General features: G+C 37.7%; 1 protein-coding gene across 1 annotated transcript in view; it reads right to left on the bottom strand.

The window, feature by feature from the left end:
* Positions 1–12,828: 12,828 nt before the first annotated feature.
* Positions 12,829–22,405, bottom strand: part of PWWP3B (PWWP domain containing 3B) — a 62,396-nt gene continuing 52,819 nt past the window's right edge. Inside the window, exon 7 of the transcript XR_004622408.1 lies at positions 12,829–13,554. The gene's annotated coding sequence lies outside the window, so the exon portion shown is untranslated. The remainder of the gene's footprint in view (positions 13,555–22,405) is intronic.

Here is a 22,405-nt window from a genome sequence, read left to right as displayed (position 1 = left end):
ATAGCTATCCTAATAGGTGTGAAGTAGTATGGCACTGTGGCTTTAATTTGCATTTCTCTAATGATTAGTGACTTTGAACATATTTTTCTGAGGGAGTGTGATGTCCGTCCCTGGAGTTAGAAGAATATTTGCAAACTGGTCTTTTCCTGCCCTTGTGAAAACTATATAACATGGCTGGGTGAAGGGCCTTTATTGGGATGACCCTGGTAGCAAAAGGAATCAGAAAGGAAGTGGCAACCTGCTTCTCTCACTTCTTGATTTTCTGTCTCTCTGTGGCATTCTCAATGGTCAGACCCAAATGGGTGGTAAAAGACAAACAGGATGTAAGAGTCCTTGCCATATCACCTATGCACACTCTAAGGAATGTTGATTGAAAGATTCAAATATCCCTTACCTACATCTGCTTCCTCTTAATGCATATTTCATACAAGGAAAGTCAGCAGTAACTACTGAAGAGACTATGCATCTCTTTCAAAACTTTATTGATAGAATTAATTACTAATGTCATTATCAACAATATCTACTAGCAGGCACCCAAGCTGACATAAAACAGTCTTTGTTGAGGGACTTGTGCTTTATGCTATAGATAAACAGAAGCCATATTGATATTTAAATTACTGGTGGGAAAAGGCATAAATATCCCTTTAGAGAGCTGGTTTCCAAAGTGATGAACTGCAAGTAGCAGGAAGCAAGATGATGGTGTATTAGAGCCCAGAAATGTAACATTAGATTTTTCAAAACATTTAAAATCCAATCCTTTATAACAGGTGTCAGCAAACTGAAAGTCTGATGGTTGTGCCTGGCCTGCTGCCTTTATAAAAAGATTATTAGAGCATAGCTATTCCTCATTTTTTATCTTCATGCCTATAGCTGCTTTCCTGTTACAATGGCACAAGTGAGTGGGATAGAGACTTGTATGATCACCAAGCGTAAGGAATCTAGTACCTGGCATTTCACTGAAAAAAATTGCCAACTCTTGTTTTATAACTTAAAGTTTGGGTGTGTTTCTTAGAGTGCAAAAATGATTATTACTGTATGTAGATGTATAATGATATATGACACATCTTAAAGTACTAAAAAAGGCTTTCTTAAACAAGGATGCTTGTCTGGAAAAGCATAAAGACCTCTATTTTATGAAATAGATATCAAATTGCTCACTTAGCACAGGAGTTCTATCACCTTAATTCACTGAATCAAAACAGGAAAAATACTGGCTGGTAACTCAGTCTCTCCAGGATCCTCTTAGAAGAGCTCCCTGTGTGTCTCCCACAAAAAAGTGATGGATAAAACACCCTCAACCCACAATATGTAACTCAACCCCAAAACACAGACACACACAAACACACTGATGATAGCTTTTAAATAGGCCTTTAATTGATGCAGATTTTCCACCTTTTCTGCCTATAATTCTATCTGATCAATCTACCAGGAAACAATAGCGGAGACAGTTGTCATAAAAAAAACAAAATGTTGGGATATTTCCTGAATTAGTGTACCATTGTATGAAAACCAGGAGATATACGTTCACTCTCAGAGTCAGATTCATAATTTAGAGGTCAGCCACTGGTAACTATACCACTCCAAATAATGAACGTGCAAAACCACACTAAGGAACATACTATCATCCTTTAATTAGTAGGCATTTCATGGAATAAACTTTTCAAACAGTGGTAATGCAGAAAGTTCAGGATTTTTTATAGGCTCAGATTTCCCATCAGACTCACAATCAGTATTAACTTGGAACTGCCGGTAAATACCACATGCTTGTCCCTGAAGGGGTGCCAAAACCCAAAAGCTTCCAAAGTTACTTCCAGTACTCAGTTGCCACAGTTGATTCCCAGACACAAGTTGGAGAGGAGGTATATGAAAAATGTCTGAGATGCCCTTCACTGAGTACCTCATGACTGGCTTCCATGTCAAAAGGGCTCTACTGTTTGCCACCATTGGCCAACAGAAACATACAGTCAATTTTACTAAAGTTGTGTCATAGGAATTTCTGGTAGCAGACCCTGATGCACAGAAGTTTCAGTCAGTTCCTAACACTGCTTTATTATTTCACCCTCCAGGCATAAGTCACTGTAACCCCAGTCACCAAGAAACTCCATTGGCACTTGAATTACAAGATGAATATATACTTTCCATGACACATTAACTTTATCATTGTATCGGACTGCAAAGTCTCACATGTGACTCACATTGCTTCAACTGGATTACTGAAGCATAAAAGAAGATGTCAGTACCTGTCATTGTGATGACTCTGCAGAACACAGGGCCAAAGCAAAATATGGGAAAGGGTTTTTTCCTTTGAACAATATGTAAGTTGTGATCAGAGATACTCTTGTTTTAATAGGCTATTATGAGGGTAAGTTAATTGGTGTGGGTGGAATGCCCAAGAACTTCCAAGGTACTTTGAATAAACATCATGATAGGAGAAGGCAGAGATATCAAACGTTGTTCAGGTACAAAGGGAGGCAAGCTTCACATGGAGTTAATGTCTGGGCCAAAAGACAAACATCAATATATGGAAAAATATATATGAAGATAATAGTGAGAAGAAAGTCTTGACAAGACTGAACTCCCATGGACTGCTTTGTGTTTGGCAGTCACTGAGAAATGAATTTGATTCAGTGACATTGTAGAATCTGCTTTCCACAGGCCATGATGGAATTGATACACGGTCAATAAACAAGGGTGCTCAGCTGTATGACACATAGATAGGCTGAGAATTAAAAAAAAAAAAAGCTTAACGAGGGTTGACAAGTTGCATGCAAATTTATCAGTGGAAACAAATATATATAGCTTCTATCACACATAGATATTCAGCCCAGAGAGGCACAACTGCTCTATTGTGTTCATCTCAGAATTAAGAAGCAAAGAGAAAATCCCCTTTGTCGTTAATCCTGGAATTTCCTTTTCAAGAAGCCACCACATTCTTGCTGGGATACACAGGAGTAAGACTGGGTGGGACAGGCATGACCATTTTGTAAGTGAAGGAAATTTTGCTATAGTTTCTCTGTGAGGTAAAATCCAAGATAGGTATCATGACCCAAATTCCAGCTATTATATTTTTTCATGGATTAAAATGAGGTAGACTCATGAGTAAGCTTTTCAACTACAGAATCCTTCAAAAACACAGACGAGGTTTGAGTGAGGCTCTGCTACATAAGCTATGTATGGCTATAAGCATTTTCCTTAGCTGCTCTTTTTCCTAGTCTCCTTTTCTGGGAAATAGACAAAATATCAACATCTCTTCAATATAAAGATTGATTAGAGGTCACAAATGACAAGGGATAAAAGCAGAAAAATGTTCACCTTTAGCCCAGAAGGCTGACCTATAGCCTATATAGTTTTGATGAGGATCAAATAAGTGTTGGCTGTTATATTCTTAAAGTGTCTCATGACTGCCTGTACATCTCACTGATAGTTAATATCGAATTTAATCATAAGCATCAGAGAAATCTTGCAAAAGTAGTTTTATAAATTTGGAGGATACATTTATAACCTAATACTCCCTGCACGTCTTTTCCCCTTTGAGTACTAAGCATATAACTATCAGCTTCACACAGCAAAAGTACAGTCCTTTCTGCCCACAGGTCTTGTCCCTGTGCTTTAATAAGAACATCTTTTTGCAACTAAAAGTGTCTCAGGAATTCTTTCTTGATCATTGTCTCACAGCCGACATCAGCAAACACACACTGTATTTCATCTAGAATATCAAGGATGAATAAAAGTGTTTTAAAAACTCAAAAGTTACATCTGTAATAGGGGCTCCAGTCCTTGAGAGCATTAGATTTCAGTCTAGAAATGCTGGACTCCAATTGTTGGCATTTAAATGGCCAACAGATTGTGGACATTGCTGCTATGAACATTGGGGTGCACGTGCCCCTTCTTTTCACTATGTCTGTATCTTTGGGGTAAATACCTAGTATCGCAATTGCTGGGTCATATGGTAGCTCTATTTTTAACATCTTGAGGAATCTCCATTCTGTTTTCCAGAATGGCTCTACCAGTTTGCACTCCCACCAACAGTGTAAGAGGGTTCCCCTTTCTCCACATCCTCATCAACATTTGTTCTTTCCTCTCTTGTTGATTTTTGTGATTCTGTAAGGTGGTATCTCATTGTGATTTTGATTCGTATTTCCCTGTTGGCTAGTGATGTTGAAGGTTTTTTCATGTGTCTGTTAGCCATTTGTATGAGATGCCTTTCAACAGCCAAATAGGTAAAGATGTGGTTCATATATACAATGGAATATTACTCAGCCATCAGAAAGGATGAATACCCACCATTTGCATCAACATGGATGGAACTGGAGGGGATTACGCTAAATGGAATAAGTCAAGCAGAGAAAGACAGTTATCATATGGTTTCACTCATATGTGGAACATGAGGACCACAGGGGAAGGGAGGGAAAATGGAATTGGAAGACATCAGAGAGGGAGACAAACCATGAAAAACTCTGGACTCTGGGAAACAAACTGAGGGTTACAGAAGGGGGGGGATGGAGGATGGTGGGTATTAAGAAGGGCATGTGTGGTGATGAGCACTGGGCGTTATATGCAACTAATGAATCATTGAACACTACATCAAAAACTAATGACATATGTTGACTAATCGAACATAAAAATATCATTAATAATTTTTATGTTAATCACATTTTGAAATGCTATTTTGGATATACTGGGATAAATAAAATACATTGACAAACTTCACCTTTTCATGTTTTTAAATGCTAGACAATTTAAAATTATATAGGCTGGGGAGCCTGGGTGGCTCAGTTGGTTAAGCGTCTGACTCATCATTTTGGCTTAGATCATGACCTCAGTGTCCGGCTCCATGCTCAGTGGGGAGTCCGCTTGAGATTCTCTCTCTCCCTCCCCATCTGTCCCTCTCCCCACCACACTGTCTCGAACTCTCTCTAAAATAAATAAATAAATCTTTTTTTAAAAATTAAAAAAAGGCCAGCAGATAAATATTTAGATAATTATCTAAAACGTTCACACATGCTGCATGGGGAATAAAATGAGATCTATTACACACCCTTAATTCCATACTAAGGAAACATTAAAAAGACAACAGCCAGATAATAGTAAAAGTTACCTTTCAATAATAAAGGAATGCAGATTGGTAACAGGCTGATGCAATGAACAGGAGAATGGAAGGAGCACACCTCTCCACAGACACTTGGCAAGCCAGAAGGGAGCGGCATGATCTACTCCGCCTGCTGAATGAGAGTTTCCCAGATAAACAAGAACTAAAGGAGTTCATAATCACTGAACATGATCTTCATTCTTATTGTAATATTGTGTTCTTGTGAGATGTCATTGCCCATTCTGTTCTTTTCTTGGATGGTAATTACTACATAGAATGCCATCTTTTTGTTTTGTTTTGTAGAATATATTTCTTTTTCTGTTACCTAATCAATTTTTTTCTCTCTATACATAATCAAGTGCTTTTTTTCAAGTATTTATTTTTTGTATGCAAAGTAATAATTTATGTGTGAATTTATAACTGGATTTTCCTGTACTCACCTCCAGCAACCCTCAGTTTGTTCTCTATAGTTAAGTGTGTTTCCTGGCTTGCCTCTATTTTTTCCTGTATCTGTTTTATGTCTTAAATTCCACATATGAGTGAAATCATATGGTATCTGTCTTTCTATGACTGACTTATTTTGCTTAGGATTATACTCTCTAGCTTCATCCACATTACAAATGGCAAGATTTTATTCTTTTTGTGGTTGAGTAATGTTGCATTGTGTGTGTGTGCATGCATCTGTGTGTGTGTGTGTGTGTGTGTCACACCTTCTTAATCCATTCATCAGGTGATAGACATTTTGGCTCTTTCCTTAATTTGGTTACTCTAGATAATGCTGCTATAGACATTGGGGGATCCCTTCAAATCAGTATTTTTGTATTCTTCAGGTAAATACCTAGTAGTCCAATTATTAGATTGTAGGGTAGTTCTCTTTTTAGCTTTTTGAGGAATCTCCATAATATTTTCCAGAGTGGATGCAATAGTTTGCATTTCCAAAAACAGTGCAAGAGAGTTTCCATTTCTCCACAACACCTGTTGCTTCTTATGTTGTTGATTTTGACCATTCTGATTGGTATGAGGTGATATCTCATTGTAGTTTTGATTTGTATTTCCCTGATAATAAGTGATCACAAGCATCTTTTCATGTGTCTGTTAGCCATCTGTATGTCTTCACTGAAAAAATATTCATGTTTTCTGCCCATTTTTAACTGGATTTTTTGGGGGTATTGAGTTCGTTATATATTTTGGATACTAATCCTTTATCAGATATGTCATGTGCAAATATCTTTTCCCATTCTGTAGGTTGCTTTTTAATTTTTTTATTATGTTCAGTTAGCCAACATATAGCACATCATTAATTTTTGATGTATTGTTCAACCATTCGTTAGTTGTGTAACCACCCAGTACTCACCACAACATGTGCCCTCCTTAATACCCATCACCCTGTTACCCCATCCCCCCACCCCCTCCTTTCTGTAACCCTCAGTTTGCTTCCCAGAGTCCAGAGTCTCTCATGGTTTGTCTCCCTCTCTGATTTCTTCCTATTCAGTTTTCCTTCCCTTCCCCTGTGGTCCTCCGTAGTATTCCTTATGTTCCACATATGAGTGAAACCATATGATAATTGTCTTTCTCTGCTTGACTAATTTCACTTAGCATAATCCCCTCCAGTTCCATCCATGTTGATGCAAATGGTGGGTATTCATCCTTTCTGATGGCTGAGTAATATTCCATTGTATATATGAACCACATCTTCTTTAACTATTCATCAGTTGAAGGACCTTTCGGCTCCTTCCATAGTTTGACTGTTTTCTTCACTGTACAGAAGCTTTTTATTTTGATGAGGTCCCAATAGTTTCTTTTTGCTTTTGTTTCCCTTACCTCAGGAAATGTATCCAGTAAGAAGATGCTACCACCGATATCAAAGAGGTTACTGCATGTTTTCTTCTCTAGGATTTTGATGGTTTCCTGTCTCACACTTAGGTTTTTAATCCATTTGGAGTTTATTTTTGTGTATGGTGTAAGAAAGTGGTACAGTTTCATTCTTCTGCATGTTGCTGTGCAGTTTTAACAACACCATTTGTTGAAGAGACTGTCTTTTTTCCATTGGATATCTTTTCCTGCTTGGTCAAAGTTTAGTTGATCATATAGTTGTGGGTTCATTTCTGGGTTTTCTATTCTGTTGTATTGATCTATGTGTCTATTTTTGTGCCAGTACCATACTGTTTTGATTACTATAGCTTTGTAACATAAATTGAAGTCTGGAATTGTGATGCCTCCAGCTTTGCTTTTCTTTCTCAAGATTGCTTTGGCTATTCAGGGTCTTTTGCAGTTCCATACAAATTTTAGTATTGTTTGTTCTAATTATGTGGAAAATGCTGGTGGTATTTTGATAAGGATTGCATTAAATGTGCAGATTGCTTTGGGTACTATAGACATTTTAACAATATTTGTTCTTCCAATCCATGAGCATGGACTGTTTTTCCATTTCTCTGTGTCATCTTCAATTTCTTTCCTGAATTTTCTATAGTTTTCAGAGTACAGATCTTTTACCTCTTGGTTAGGTTTATTCCTAGATGTCTTATGGTTTTGGGTGCAAGCATAAGTGGGATCGATTCCTTGTTTTCTCTTTCACTGCTTCACTATTGGTGTATAGAAATGCAACCAATTTCTGTACATTGATTTTGTATCGTGCGACTTTACAGAATTCATGTATCAGTTCTAACAATTTCTTGGTGGAGTCTTTTGGGTATTCTATTTATAGTGTCTTGTTATTTGTAAATAGTGAAAATTTGACTTCTTCCTTGCCAATTTGGATGAATTTTATTTCTTTTTGTTGTCCGATCATTGATGCTGGGACCTCTAGTACTATGTTAAGTAACAGTGGTGAGAATGGACATCCCTGTCTTTTTACTGACAGTAGAGGAAAAGCTGTCAGTTTTTTGGCATTGAGGTTGATATTAGCTGTGGTTTTCATATATGGCTTTTATGATGTTGAGGTATGTTCCCTCTAGCCATACTTTGTTGAGGTTTTTATCATGAATGGATGTTGTACTTTGACAAATGCTGAAGAATTATATGGTTCTTATTCTTTCTTTTATTAATTGGTGTATCACATTGACTGAAAATGCTGAACCACCCTTGCAAACCGGGAATAAATCCCGCTTGATCATAGTAAATGATACTTTTAATGTACTATTGGATTCAATTTGCTAGTAATTTGTTGGGAATTTTTGCATCCATGTTCATCAGGGATATTGGCCTGTAGTTCTCTTTTTTTAGTGGAATCTTTGGTTTTGGAATCAGGGTAAAACTGACCTCATAGAATGAATTTGGAAATTTTCCTTCCATTTCTATTTTTTGGAACATTTTGAGGAGAATAGATATGAACTCTTCTTTAAATGTTTGATAGAACTCCCCTAGGAAGCCATCTGGCTCTGGACTTTTGTTTGTTGGGAGTTTATTGATTATTGATACAATTTCTTTGCTGGTTATGGGTCTGTTTAAATTTTCTATATCTTCCTGTTTCAGTTTTGGAAGTTTATATGTTTCTAGGAACTTATCCATTTCTTCCAGGTTGTCCAATTTGTTGGCATATAATTTTTCATAATATTCTCCTGTAATTGTTTCTAGTTCTATGGTGTTGGTTATTTCTCATCTCTCATTTGTGATTTTATTTATGTGGGTCCTTTCTCTTTTCTTTTCAATTAGTCTGGCTAGAGGTTTATCGATTTTGTTAATGTTTTCAAAGAACCAGCTCCTAGTATTATTGATCTGTTCTACTGTTTTTGTTTTTGTTTTTAGTTCGTACATCACTTATTTCTGCTCTAATCTTTATTATTTCTCTTCTGCTGCTGGCTTAGGCTTGATCTGTTGTTCTTTTTCTAGCTCCATTAGGTGTAATGTAAGGTTGTATATTTGAGATTTTTCTTGCTTCTTGAGGTAGGCTTATATTGCTATATACTTCCCTCTTAGGACTGTTTTTGCTGCATCCCAAATGTTTTGGACAGTCATGTTTTCATTTTCATTTGTCTCCATGTATTTTTCTACTTCTTCTTTTGATTTTCTGGTTGACCCATTCATTTCTTAGTATCGTGTTGCTTAACCTCCATGTATTTGTGGTCTTTCCAAATTTTTTCTTGTGGTTGACTTCAAGTTTCACAGTGTTATGGTCAGAAAACATGCATGGTATGATTTCAATTTTTTTGTACTTCTTAAGGCCTGATTTATTACCTAGTATGTGATTTATTCTGAAGAATGTCCCATGTGCACTTGAAAAGAATGTGTATTTTGCTGCTTTAAGATGAAATGTTTTTAATCTATCTGTTAAGTCCATCCAGTCCAGTGTGTCATTGAAAGTCACTGTTTCCATGTTGATTTTCTGCTTAGATGATCTGTCTATTAAGGTAAGGGTGGTGTTAAAGCCCCCTACAATTATTGTATTATTATCAATGACTTCCTTTATGTTTGTTATTAGTTGTTTTATAGATTTGGGTGCTCCCATATTGGGGGCATAAATATTTACAATCGTTAGATCTTCTTGTTTGATAGTTCCCCTTATTATGATATAGCACCCTCCCTCATCTCTTGTTATAGTCTTTGGTTTAAAATCTACATAATCCAGTCATCTGTTGAAAGGCATCTCGGCTCCTTCCATGATTTAGCTATTGTGGACAATGCTGCTATGAACATTGGGGTGCATATGGCCCTTCTCTTCACTACGTCTGTATCTTTGGGGTAAATACATCAAAAACTGGGGATGTACTGTATGGTGACTAACATAATATAATAAAAAATATTATTAAAAAATAAAATCTAGTTTATCTGATATAAATATTGTTAACTGCAGCTTTCTTTTGATGCCCATTTTCATGACAAATATTTCTTCATGCCCTCACTTTCAACCTGCAGGTGTTTTCAGGTCTAAAATGAGTCTCATTTAGGCAGCGTATAGATGGGTCTTGTGTTTTTATCCATTCTGACACCATATGTCTTTCGATTGGAGCATTGATTCCATTTACATTCAGAGTAATTGATAGATGTATATTTAATGCCATTTTATTACTTGTTTTTTATTGTTTCTGGAGATTTTCTCTGTTCCTTTTTTGTCTTTGTCACTTTTGGTCTTTCTTTCTCACTCAAACTGTCCCCTTTAATATTTTTTGCAGGGCTGATTTAGTGGTCATGGATTCCTATAGTTTTTGTTTGTGTGGGAAACTTTTTATCTCTCCTTCTATTCTGAATGCTATCCTTGCTGGATAGAGTATTCTTGGCTGCAATTTTTTTTCTTTCTTTCAGTGCTTTGAATATATACCACTGCCTATTAGCTTGCCAAATTTCTGTGGAGAGATCTGCTGCTAGCCTTATGGGTCTTCCCTGATAAGTTAGGGACTTCTTCTGTCTTGCTGCTTTTAGGATTTCTTCTTTATTACTATACTTTGCAAATTTAACTACAATATGTCTTGTTTTTGGCCTGCTTTTGTTGATTTTTATGGGTGTTCTCTGTGCTTCCTGCATTAGGATGTCTGTTTCCTTCCCCAGATTAGGGAAGTTTTCAGTTATTATTTCCTCAAATAAACCTTATGCCACCTTTTCTCTCTCTTCTTATTCTGGGACTTCTATGATATAAATGTTATCACTTTTGATGGAATCACTGAGTTCCCTAAGTCTAGTCTCATGATCCATAATTTTTCTTTCTCTCTTTTGTTCAGCTTCATTATTTTTATTATTCTATCTTCTATATCAGTTGTTCATTCCTGTGCTTCTTCCATCCTTGTGGTCATTATATCCAGTCTATTTTGAATCTCAGTTATTTCATTTTTTATTTCTGATTGCTTTTTAACTCTTTTATTTCTGTGGTAAGGGTCTCCTTGATGTCTTCCTTGCTTTTTTGAAGCACAGCAAGTACCCTTATGATTCTTACTTTAAATTCTCCATCAGACATATTAGTTATATCTGTTTCAATTAGATCTCTGGCTATGACCTTTTCTTGTTCATTCTTTTGGGATGAATTCCTCCATCTTGGCATTTTGTCTAAGCCTCTGTCTTCTGTGTATTAGAAAATCTGTTATGTTTCCTGCTCCTGAGAGTAATGGCTTTATGAAGAAGAGGCCATATACTGCCCAGGGCCTGGTGCTTCATGGAGTGTCTCTGGTGTGTGCTGCATGCACTTTGCTGCTGTGTTTGGGCTGCTCTATCCCTCAGGTCAGTTGTCTGCAGGGGCTCTCCTTGACTGCAGTGGAGAGTGTTTGGACCTTGGCCAGAGCGTGGCAAGTTTTAAGTAAGTGTGTTCTGGTCTGCTTATTAAATGAGACCTGATGCTATTTCAACTAGAACTGAAGCCTTGAAGAACTCTATGGTTGGTAGACATGGTGTGTGTGTGGGTTTCTACTGGTCTTCTGGGGAAGGGGCCCACTGCTCTGGGCTTTAGGCACACTGGCCTGAGAAAAGCAGTACCAGCAGAGCACAGGGGATGGGACCTGGTGTAAGCACGTTAGGCAGCCAGTACTGGAACAGTGTTGTTTACTGAATTTGGTTTCTGTGGAGGGGCAGGGGAGGGAAATGGCACCAACCAGCTCCTTTGTCCCCAGAAAGGGGTCTCTCTACTTGCTGCTCTCAGGGAAGCACTCCCAGAAGAGTGAATAATTCCCCTTCCATGTCCCAGGCATTTTTCAGATCACTATTTTCATGCTGTGTCCAGGTTGCTTCCCTGCCTGGAGCAGCACAGTGCACGTTGGGCTCTATCCCAGCCAAGCCTGCTGACTTTCAAAACTCCAAACTTTAAGGATGTTCTGTGGTGGGGGCCTGCACTAGTATTCTGGGGCAGGGTCTCACTGCACTGGGACAGATGCAGGTCTGACCAAGAAGGGCAGTCACACCAGAGCACAGGGGCATGGGATTTGGAGCAAAGTAGGCTAAGAGCCAGTGTCTGGGTCACTCTCAGCAGGTGTCCTGTGCCTTTCCTGAGGAGTGAAGGAAGGAAATGGTATCCACCAGTTCTTTTGTTCCTTGAAAGGCATCTCTGTGAATACCACCTCTTACTGATGCTCTCCCAGAAGTGTAAACACTCTTCCTGTGTGCTTTAGGTGATCCTCAGATGTTGCTGTCCACCCCAGGGTTGTTTGCCTGCCCTCTCTCCAAGAGTAAGGCAGCACCATCAGGGCACTATCCCAGCCAAGCCCACTGACTTTTAATATGCTGATCCTTGAGCCCTGCTGGATGTAAAACCAAAACCAAAACCAAAACAAAAAACAAAACAAACAAAAAACTCACAAAAATCAGCCCCTCTCATTTTCACAGCCAACGGCTTTGAGGAAGTGTTCTCCTTGTGCATGTCCCTGTGCACTCCATTCTCTCCTGCCTTTCTCCACAACCAGGGCTCCCTGCCCTCCACAGCATCCACAATCCATTTCTCCCCCAAATCATGTCTCTGCATTTCTGCCTTTCTCAATGTGGCCTTTTCCCTCCCTTTAGTTATGCAGTTGATTGTCAGTGTTAAGTCAATTTCTTAGGTATTCACAATGATATGGTAGTTATCAAGGTGTGTTTGAGGGACAAGGAAAGCCTAGGGTCCTTCTTCTATACCACCCTCTTAACTCAAATCCCAAAAGTCTGTTTGTTTTAGTTCTACACCAGGTTTCAATATATTTTATTGTTTGTATTGGTATATTACTCAGAAAACATGTATCATGTGGATGGTGTATTTCCCACATATCCTAAAAATGATGATAAAAATGATAAATGCTTAATATAAACAAATAATAGAGCAATCTCTTACATAAAAAAATATCTAAATGAACTGGCAAAGCACCTAGTGGTCCCCTCTCAATATAAACTTCTAGTAATTTCATTTCATTTTCTGTACTCATAGAAATCTCTCTCTTTCTTGTTCTTTCTTTCTCTGCTGTCTTTGATCATTAGTACATACACTGAAGAACTCCTAACCTATTGAGGTATCCCCTAAATCTCAGAAATTTTCAGCTTTAAAAATATCCAAATATTTACTCTGATCTATATCTTCTAGAACTTGGTATAATGGTTAAATACAAAATCAAATTAATAGAGAAAGTATTAATCTTGCCAATCCATGACCCATAAATTCATAGCTTTTTAAATGATTATCAAGAAATAAAATCCCCAGGAGTTACATCAGCAAGGTGGTGGTGTAGGAAGTCTTGGCTCCTCCTTCTCCTCATAAACACACTAATTCAGCCACAATTCAAGGACAAATTCCCTCTGTGATAAATCCAGAATGTAAATGAAATGCTCCTGTACCCTGTGTGAACTTGAAGCCAGGCTCACTAAAACCAGCACACAGATTCAGAACACCTTCTCCTCTCAGTCTCTGCCTCTGGCACAGTGCTATATGATCAGGAAAAGACCATTTAACTCTCAGCTTCTCCGAGGGGAAGGAAGAAGTTGGTTCATGTGTTCCACACACCAATATTTCCTCAGGGGTTCCCCAGAGGACTGTCTTTTTTCTTTCCAGTCTTGGATTTCTGATGAATCTGACACAGTCTAGCCACCTGGGAGGGAATAGAGAGGATAGTTTGAATTGTTAGATGCCAAAGATCCTTCCATTCCCCTGCTCGCATAGAGTAAGCAGGTGAAAAATCCCAGCTCTCAGCCTCCCCCTGGGTGAGAAGGAGTTGATTGATGCATCCAACACTCCATCTATTCCAGGCCTGCCCAAAGAAATATCATCTGACTTTCCAATGTTGGAACTCTAATGGTCTAGCACAATTTAGCTACCTAAGGGAGAAGAGCAGTTTGGACTGGTACAGGCCATAGATCCTCCCCTTGTATAGCACCAAGTAAACAGACAAAAACACAGCTTCCTGCTTCTCCTGAAGGAGGGGAAGAGTTGCTAGAGAGCCCCAGAATCTCTGGCCAAGCTGTGGATAAGGGTCTTCTCCTGTGTGCCACTAGTCCAAAAGACTGAGAGGTGCCTGCTTTAGCTAATGCATAGATACCAACACAGAAAATCAAAGAAAATGAAGAATCAGGAAAAGATTTTCAAAACAAAGGAACAAGAAAAATCTCCAGAAACTAACCCTAATAAAACTGAGTTACATAGGGGCGCCTGGGTGGCGCAGTGGTTAAGCGTCTGCCTTCGGCTCAGGGCGTGATCCCGGCGTTCTGGGATCGAGCCCCACATCAGGCTCCTCCGCTATGAGCCTGCTTCTTCCTCTCCCACTCCCCCTGCTTGTGTTCCCTCTCTCGTTGCCTGTCTCTATCTCTGTCAAATAAATAAATAAAATATTAAAAAAAACCCTGAGTCACATAATTTACAGAGATTGACAGAGAATCATATCAACCGTCATAACATTATTCACCAAGGTCAAGAGAACGATGCATGATCAAAGTGAGAATTTCAACAAGGAGAAGATATTATCAAGTACCAAACAGAATTCATGGAGCTGAAAAACACATTAACTGAACTGAAAAATTCACTGGCAACACTGTTCTTTAAAAATGAAGGGGGGAGGATAAATACTCCCTTCCCGCCAGAAAACCCCAAAAACAAAAGCTGAGGGAGTCCATCACTACTTGTTACACCTCAGAAGAAATGCTACAGAGAGTAGAAGCAAAAGGATCCTAACCAGGCATATAATTGCATGAGAAAGCATGAAACTTGTTGGGAAGTGTAAATATTTAGGCGAATAGAGAATAATATATTACTAAAATGGTGTTGAGGAAAACACTTTTAATTCTGGTATTAAAGATAAAAGACAAAAGCATTAAATATAATTGTAATTTTAAAATGTGTTAAAAGATACACAATAGAAAGAGATGTAAATTGTAACAATAACAAAACGTGAGGGGGAAATTAAAGTATGGTGTTTTTGTATGTGATTAAAGTTAAGTCATTATCAGCTTAAAATAAACTATTAAAAATAAACTGACAAGGGTGCCAAGAATACTCAGCAGGGTAAGGGTAATCTCATCAACAAATGGTCATGGAAAACTGGATATTCAAATACAAAAAATAAAATTGGACCCTTATCTTACACACACACACACATACACACACACACACACACACAAATCAACTCGAAATGGATTAAAGACTTAAACATAAGACCTGGAAGTGTAAAAATGCTAGAATAAAACACAGAGAAAAAGCTTCATGACATTGATCTTGGCAATGGTTTTATGGATATGACATCAAACATGCAACAAAACCAAAAATAAACTTGTAGGCCTACATCAAATTAAAAGGTTTCTGCACCACAAAGGAAACAAGCAATCAACAAAAGGAAAAGACAACCTGTGGAATGAGACAAAATATGTGCAAACCATGTATCTGATGAGGTTAAACTTTGAGATATGCAAGAAACTTTTTGTACAAAACAAACTCTTGAACCAAAAACAAAAAACCAAACCCTAACGACTCACTTAAAATTCTCCAAGGAAGGCATAGATAACAACAGATATATGTTCACATACATGCTCTATGTGAATAGTCATCAAACCTGCAATGAGAGGTCACTTCACACCTATCAGGTTGGCTGTTATTAAAAAAATTAGGGATCCCTGGGTGGCTCAGTCGGTTAGGTATCTGCCTTCAGCTCAGGTCATGATCCCAGGGTCCTGGGATGGAGCCCTACGTTGTGCTCTCAGCGGGGAGCCTGCTTCTCCCTCTGCCTCTGCCTGCCACTCCCTCCACCTCTGTCCAATAAATAAATAAAATCTTTTTAAAAATTTTTAAAAGATAATAAATGTTGGTGAGGCTTCAGTGAAACTGGAATCCTTGCACATTGTTGGTGGGTATGCAAAACATTACAGCCACTATGGAAACCAGTATGATGTTCCTCAAAAAATTAAGTAAAGAAATGTATAATGTAGTAATTCCATTCTGGGTATTTATCCAAAAGAATTGAATCAGGATCTTGAAGAGATTTTAGCACTCCATGTTCACTGCAGCACTATTCACAATAGCCCAGATGTGGAAACAACCTAAGTGTCTATCAACAGTTGGATGAATAGAGAAAATATGATATATACATACAATGGAATATTATTCTGCTTTATAGAAGAAGGAAATTCTACAATATGTGAAAAGAATGAATGAATCTTAAGAACATTATGCTTATTGGAAAAAGCCAGTCACAAAAAGACACATACTGCATAATTCTACCCACATTAACTATCTAAAATAGTCAAATTCATAGAATCAGAGAGTGAAACAGTGGTTCCAGAGTCTGGGAGGAGAGGAAAATGGCAAATTATTAGTCAACAGGCATAAAACTTAAGTCCAATGCATAAGCTTCAGAGAGCTGCCATATAACATTATACTTACAGTCAACAATAATGTACACTTAAAAATTTTAGATTTCATGTTGTGTTCTTACCACAATAAAATAAAAATTTTTACAGTAACAAAATGTCCAAGTTATGAGTTTACTACACTTTTTAAAAAATGATTCATTTTCTACAATTAGGTTGAAATAAAATTGCCAATCAAAAAGTTTTTAGTTATCCATTAATAGTCAGGCTCTATAGAAATAGTGTTTTGGAAGCTATACTCTGATAACTGTTTACCAGGTGATTGATTAACATATACCTCAAAGAAAAGAAATCTTCATATGGAGGTCTTTCTTAATAAGTGCACATTTCTTTTTTTTTAGATGGGGGAGGGGCACAGGGAGATGGAGAGAGAATCTTGAGCAGGCTCCACAGCCAGTGTGGATGTTCTCACATCCCCTGAGATCATGACCTGAGCTGAAATCAAAAGTTGGCCACCCAGGTGCCCCAATAAGTGCACATTTTTTAAAAAGACTCCCATGAACACCAACATCCATAGACTGAAATTTATTTTTTTCACTTTTTTTTATTTATTTGACAGAGATAGAGACAGCCAGCGAGAGGGGGAACACAAGCGGGGGAGTGGGAGAGGAAGAAGCAGGCTCACAGCAGAGGAGCCTGATGTGGGGCTCGATCCCATAATGCCGGGATCACGCCCTGAGCCGAAGGCAGACGCTTAACTGCTGTGCCACCCAGGCACCCCTATTTTTTTCACTTTTATCCCAAATTCACATCACCAAAATTCTAACCCATTATACTAGAGCTTCTGTGTAGCCCGTGGAAATTTAGAGGCAACTGATTGGAGTATTTCCTAAAAATAACAAGTAAGGAAACTTCACTATACTAAAAGAGAAATCTGTAATGGTTTTATGTAACAAAAATATTTTGGCTATTCTGGGACCTGACTGACACTAGATTAATTTTATAATTCCTTTATTTAATTAAAAGGAACTTCTGGTAATTATTTTGGTATTCAATATAAGGGACAATTTAAGGAAAGTTCAGATCTTTACTAGAATTCAATTTTTCCCTAAGGTATACCCATTTTGTTAGAGGAATTTTTAATATATAATGTTAAATTTTAAAATATTACATACGATTTTTATTTATTTTTATTTTTATTTTTTTTTAAGATTTTATTTATTCACTTGACAGAGATAGAGACAGCCAGCGAGAGAGGGAAAACAAGCAGGGGGAGTGGGAGAGGAAGAAGCAGGCTCCCAGCAGAGGAGCCTGATGTGGGGCTCCATCCCAGAACGCCGGGATCACGCCCTGAGCCGAAGGCAGACGCTTAACCGCTGTGCCACCCACGTGCCCCCATACGATTTTTAAAATAATAAAATTAATTTAATCCTCTATTGGATTTCCACATTTTATTCTATATCCACTAACAGAATCCAAATGAAATAATCAAAGTTTGAATTGGCTTTCTCTGCACAGGTGTCAGGCTATTTTAAGGCGCAGAGACAAGGGAATTAAATAAATAACTGGTGACTCAGCTATTCACCACTGTCCTCAGTAGGAAATGACAGTCTCTGTCAAATTACAAGGGAGATTAGACCCAGGTTCTCCAATAAAATAACTCACTCCCTCAAAGACACACGCAAAAAGACATGATCGCAGTCATATTGATGGTAGACTCCCCAGTAGGCCTGTTTTGAATGCATGTATGCCATTCTTTCTGGCTATAAATATCCTTGCTGTTTCTCCCTCTGACCATTAGATAGCACATTCCAGTTGTCATAGAAACCAGAGTATCAGCATAACAATCAGTTTTACATTAGCTTTCCAAAGAAGCTATGAAGTACAAATTCCTCCTAGGAATCAATGCAGTGAAACGATTATTTCAGCCATTCCCCACAATTTACCATTGGAGTATAACAAAAGGATTTTCTCATTTATGGAACATAAGAAGTAGGAAGATCGGTAGAAGAAAGGGAAGAGGAAGGGGGGGTAAAAAGAAGGGGGAATGAACCATGAGAGACTGTGGACTCTAGGAAACAAACTGAGGGCTTCAGAGGGGCGGGGGTGGGGTGGGGGATCGGGATAGGCCAGTGATGGGTATTAAGGAAGGCACGTATTGCATGGTGCACTGGGTGTTATACACAAGTAATGAATCATGGAACTTTACATCAAAAACTTGGGATGTACTGTATGGTGACTAACATAATAAAAAATTTTTATTAAAAGAAAAGGATTTTAAAACAAGGAGTTAAAATGGATGATTTAAAGGATGGTTAATCATTCTGGATTTCCTGTCAGATGCAGCAAAACTCATTTCAATGTCTGATTAGGATCACCTTAGAACCTGAAATAACAAGATTCTTGTGCTGAAAGGGATTTCAAAATCCACATCGCCCCAAACCCAGGGCAGTCAATAACTCCAGATGACCTGGTTCACGAAATTACCACATTCTTTCTATTGCATCTTAAGTTTATCATCAAAATCATGGCCTTACACCATAGCTCAGTGGTTCACTTATTAAAGTCCTAAATTAAATGAATAAATGAATGAGGTAGAGCAGAAAATGTTGGAATCTGGACATTGAGATGACTCTAATAAGGAAGGATAACTGGAGTAATATTTGAGAATGAGATTTTCCCTCCACCCAGATCCTTGTTGATAATGGAGATACCTAATTATAACAGGAATATATTGAGGCCAAGTCCAACGATTTTTGGTACATTTGGGACAACACAGGGAGGAGAAAATTTAGTAAATATTAACCTTCCAGATATAGTATTAGGGAAAACCGCCACTGAGGATCTTCCTGGGTTAAGCACACAGGTAAGTTTTTGGACAAATGTTTATGAAAATGGTAGTGTGAAGAAAATGATTTCAGAAATGATAAACTGACCTCCAGTTCCAGGACAAAATGACACAGACTAACTTTCCCTTCTCCTTCTCTCTAAATACCACAGGAATAATTCAACAGACAGTTGTAAAAGGACTATGAAGGTTGAAGGAAGGTGACAGGCCAGGGAACTCAAGAGTTGAGGAAAGACACAGTGGTGTCTGTGAGTTTATTGAGTTTTCTTTTTATCTTTTATATATTCCTGATTGGGTGCCAAAGAGGTCTACAACCTGGAAGATCTCATAGGCATAGACAAAAAACAAAGGAAAACAAGAAGTCTACTCCTTCTGTCTAAAGGATCTGGGAAAAGGGTACCCAGCAAAGACTTAGTGAGGAACCCACCCTGCCCAACAATAGAAGGAGTGGTGGCCTAATCAGTAGCAGCAGCATAGTCATCAGGACCTAGCCAGGGACCTGTTCCACAGTCCATGTGTGAAGTAGTGGTGGATCAGTCTGCCACAGCATTAGCAACCAAGGCCTAATATTTCATAATCTCCCACCCAATGGGATTGGGCACGCAGGTGGCACCCAAAAAGATCAAGAGGGAGACTAGCAGAGCCAGAATAAATCAGTCAGAATAGCACTGAACTGGGCTCTGAACTCTAAACTGCCATTTGAACTAAAGGTCACAAAAGTTAGCCAAAATCTACAAGCTAGATCTAAAAAGAGGTGACCACCTGTTGAAATGGGATGTAAGATCAAGAATCTTCCAACATAATTGTCAAAATGTCCAGGATTTGTTAAAAAATGACTCATCATACCAAAGACCATGTAAAACAATTTGAATGAGAATAGAGACACTACTCCATTGTGTTTTAGTACAAAGGAATACAGGACAGAAGATAAATATGAGGCTGCTACTTTAGGGATTATGCTGTTTCCTAAGCAATGATAAAATCTACAGACCTCCATAGATAATACATTCATAGGCAAATGTTTCACTTATGTACTATGTTAAGATTAATTAAAAAATAAGATTTAGGGGCACCTGGGTGGCCTAGTTGATTACGTGTCTGCCTTCGTCTCAGGTCATGATCCTGGGGTCCTGGGATTGAGCCCCACATTGGGCTCCCTGCTCAGTGGGGAGTCTGCTTCTCCCTTTCCCTCTGCCCCTCCCCCTGCTCCTGCTCTCTCACTATCTCTCTCTCAAATAAATAAATAAAATCTTTAAAAAATAAGATTTAAGTACATTTGATGATGACCATACCAACTTATCATCCGAATAGGTAAGTGCATGCACGGTTTCTCTAATATATGCTTATTCAGATTAGAGAGACTGAGCTGTAGTAGGACACAGCTCTGCTTTCTATTAACAAGCATAGAAGGGACTACTCTGTGGTCAGTTGAAGGACCAAAAGCAAAAAGAACCCATCTCAAACCTCCTGGGATCCATGGGGTATCTGCCAGGCAAGTCCAGAAATATACTTGTATATGAACTGAATGAAGATTTTTTAAAAAAATTTTTTTTTCGTGAGGTGAAAATGAAAAAGGAAACCAAGACACACATCCAGACTTTATAGATAAACATAGAAAATAAATTTTGGTAGGATTGCCAGATTTAGCAAATAAAATTATAGAATGCCTGGTTAAATCTGAATTTCAGATACACAACAAATATTCCCAAACTTAGGGAGAAAGCATTCCATCATTCACCATCAAATATGATGTTGAGTACCCCTTACCAGTTTGAGGAGGTTTCTTTTTGTTACAAGTTGTTGGATGGTTTTATTACAAATAGATGATGACTGTTTCTGCATTGATTGAGAACACACTTTTTCTTTTGTGTGTTGGTAGGTGAATTGCGTTAACTGATTTTGAATGTTTAAGCAATTTTGAATTCATGGATAGTTCCCACTTATTGATGATATCTTATCCTTTTATTATTTTTGAATTCAATTTGATAATATTTTGTTAAGGGTGTTTTATCTATGTCAATGACAGTTACTGGTGTGTACTTATCATTTTTTGTAATTTTTTTGTCTGTTTATGCCTTCAGTAAAACATTGCTCTTATAAAATGTGAAAAGTGACTCTTTCTATTTTATAGAAGAATTTGTATAAAACTGGCAATATTTATACTTTAAATATTTTATAGAATTCCCCTGTGAAAACATCTGGATCTGGAATTTTCACTGTTGGAACAATTTTAACTATGAATATAATTTCTTCAATACATATAGAACTATTAAGGCTGTAGATTCCTTTTTGAGTGACCTCTGGTAGTTTCTGTCTTTCAATCAGTGAGTTTATATTATTTATGTTGCTGAATTTAATTGTATAAACTTGTTCATGTTATTTCCTTATTATATTTTTAATGCTTATAGTATCTGTACTGATGTCTTACCTTTAATTTCTGATAATTGATAATTCATTTCTCTTATTTTCCTTGATTAATGAGGCTAGAGTGCTATTATTTTTTTCAGTTTTTATTAAATTCCAGTTAGTTAACAAACAATGTAACATTAGTTTCAGGTGTAAATTTAGTGATTCAACACTTACATACAACCTGGTGCTCATCACAAGAGCACTCCTTAATCCCCATCACCTATTTCACCCATCCTCCCACCCCCTCCCCTCTGCTAACCATCAGTTTATTCTCTATAGTTAAGAGTCTATGTTTTGAATTACATTTCTCATTTAAGCTATATTGGTTATCTTCCTATATCTTTATTTATTTTTTTCATTTTTTCACATATGTGTGGATCCATTTATTTTATTTATTTTTATTATTATTTTTTATTAACATATATTATTTGTTTCAGGGGTACAGGTTGGTGATTCATCAGTCTTATATAACACCCAGTGTTCATTACAACACATACTCTACCCAATGTCCATCACCCAGTTACCCCATCCCTCCAACCCCCTCCCCTCCAGCAACCCTCAGTTTGTTTCTTAAGATTAAGAGTCTCTTATGGTTTGTCTCCCTTTCTGGTTTCATCTCGTTTCACTTTTTTCTTCTCTTCCTCTATGATCCTCTGCCTTGTTTCTTAAATTCCACATATCAGTGAGATCATATGATAATTGTCTTTCTGTGATTGACTTATTTCACTTAGCATAATACCCTCTAGTTCCAACCACATCATTGCAAATGGCAAGATTTCATTTTTGATGGTTGCATAATATTCCATTGTGTATATACCACATCTTCTTCATCCATTCATATGTTGATGGACGTCTGGGCCCTTTCCATAGTTTGGCTATTGTGGACATTG

The sequence above is a fragment of the Ailuropoda melanoleuca genome, chromosome X (genome assembly GCF_002007445.2).
Source record: "Ailuropoda melanoleuca isolate Jingjing chromosome X, ASM200744v2, whole genome shotgun sequence".
NCBI lineage: Eukaryota > Metazoa > Chordata > Mammalia > Carnivora > Ursidae > Ailuropoda > Ailuropoda melanoleuca.
The sequence above is the reverse complement of the archived record's forward strand: the minus strand, read 5'-3'. Positions and strand labels throughout refer to the sequence as shown.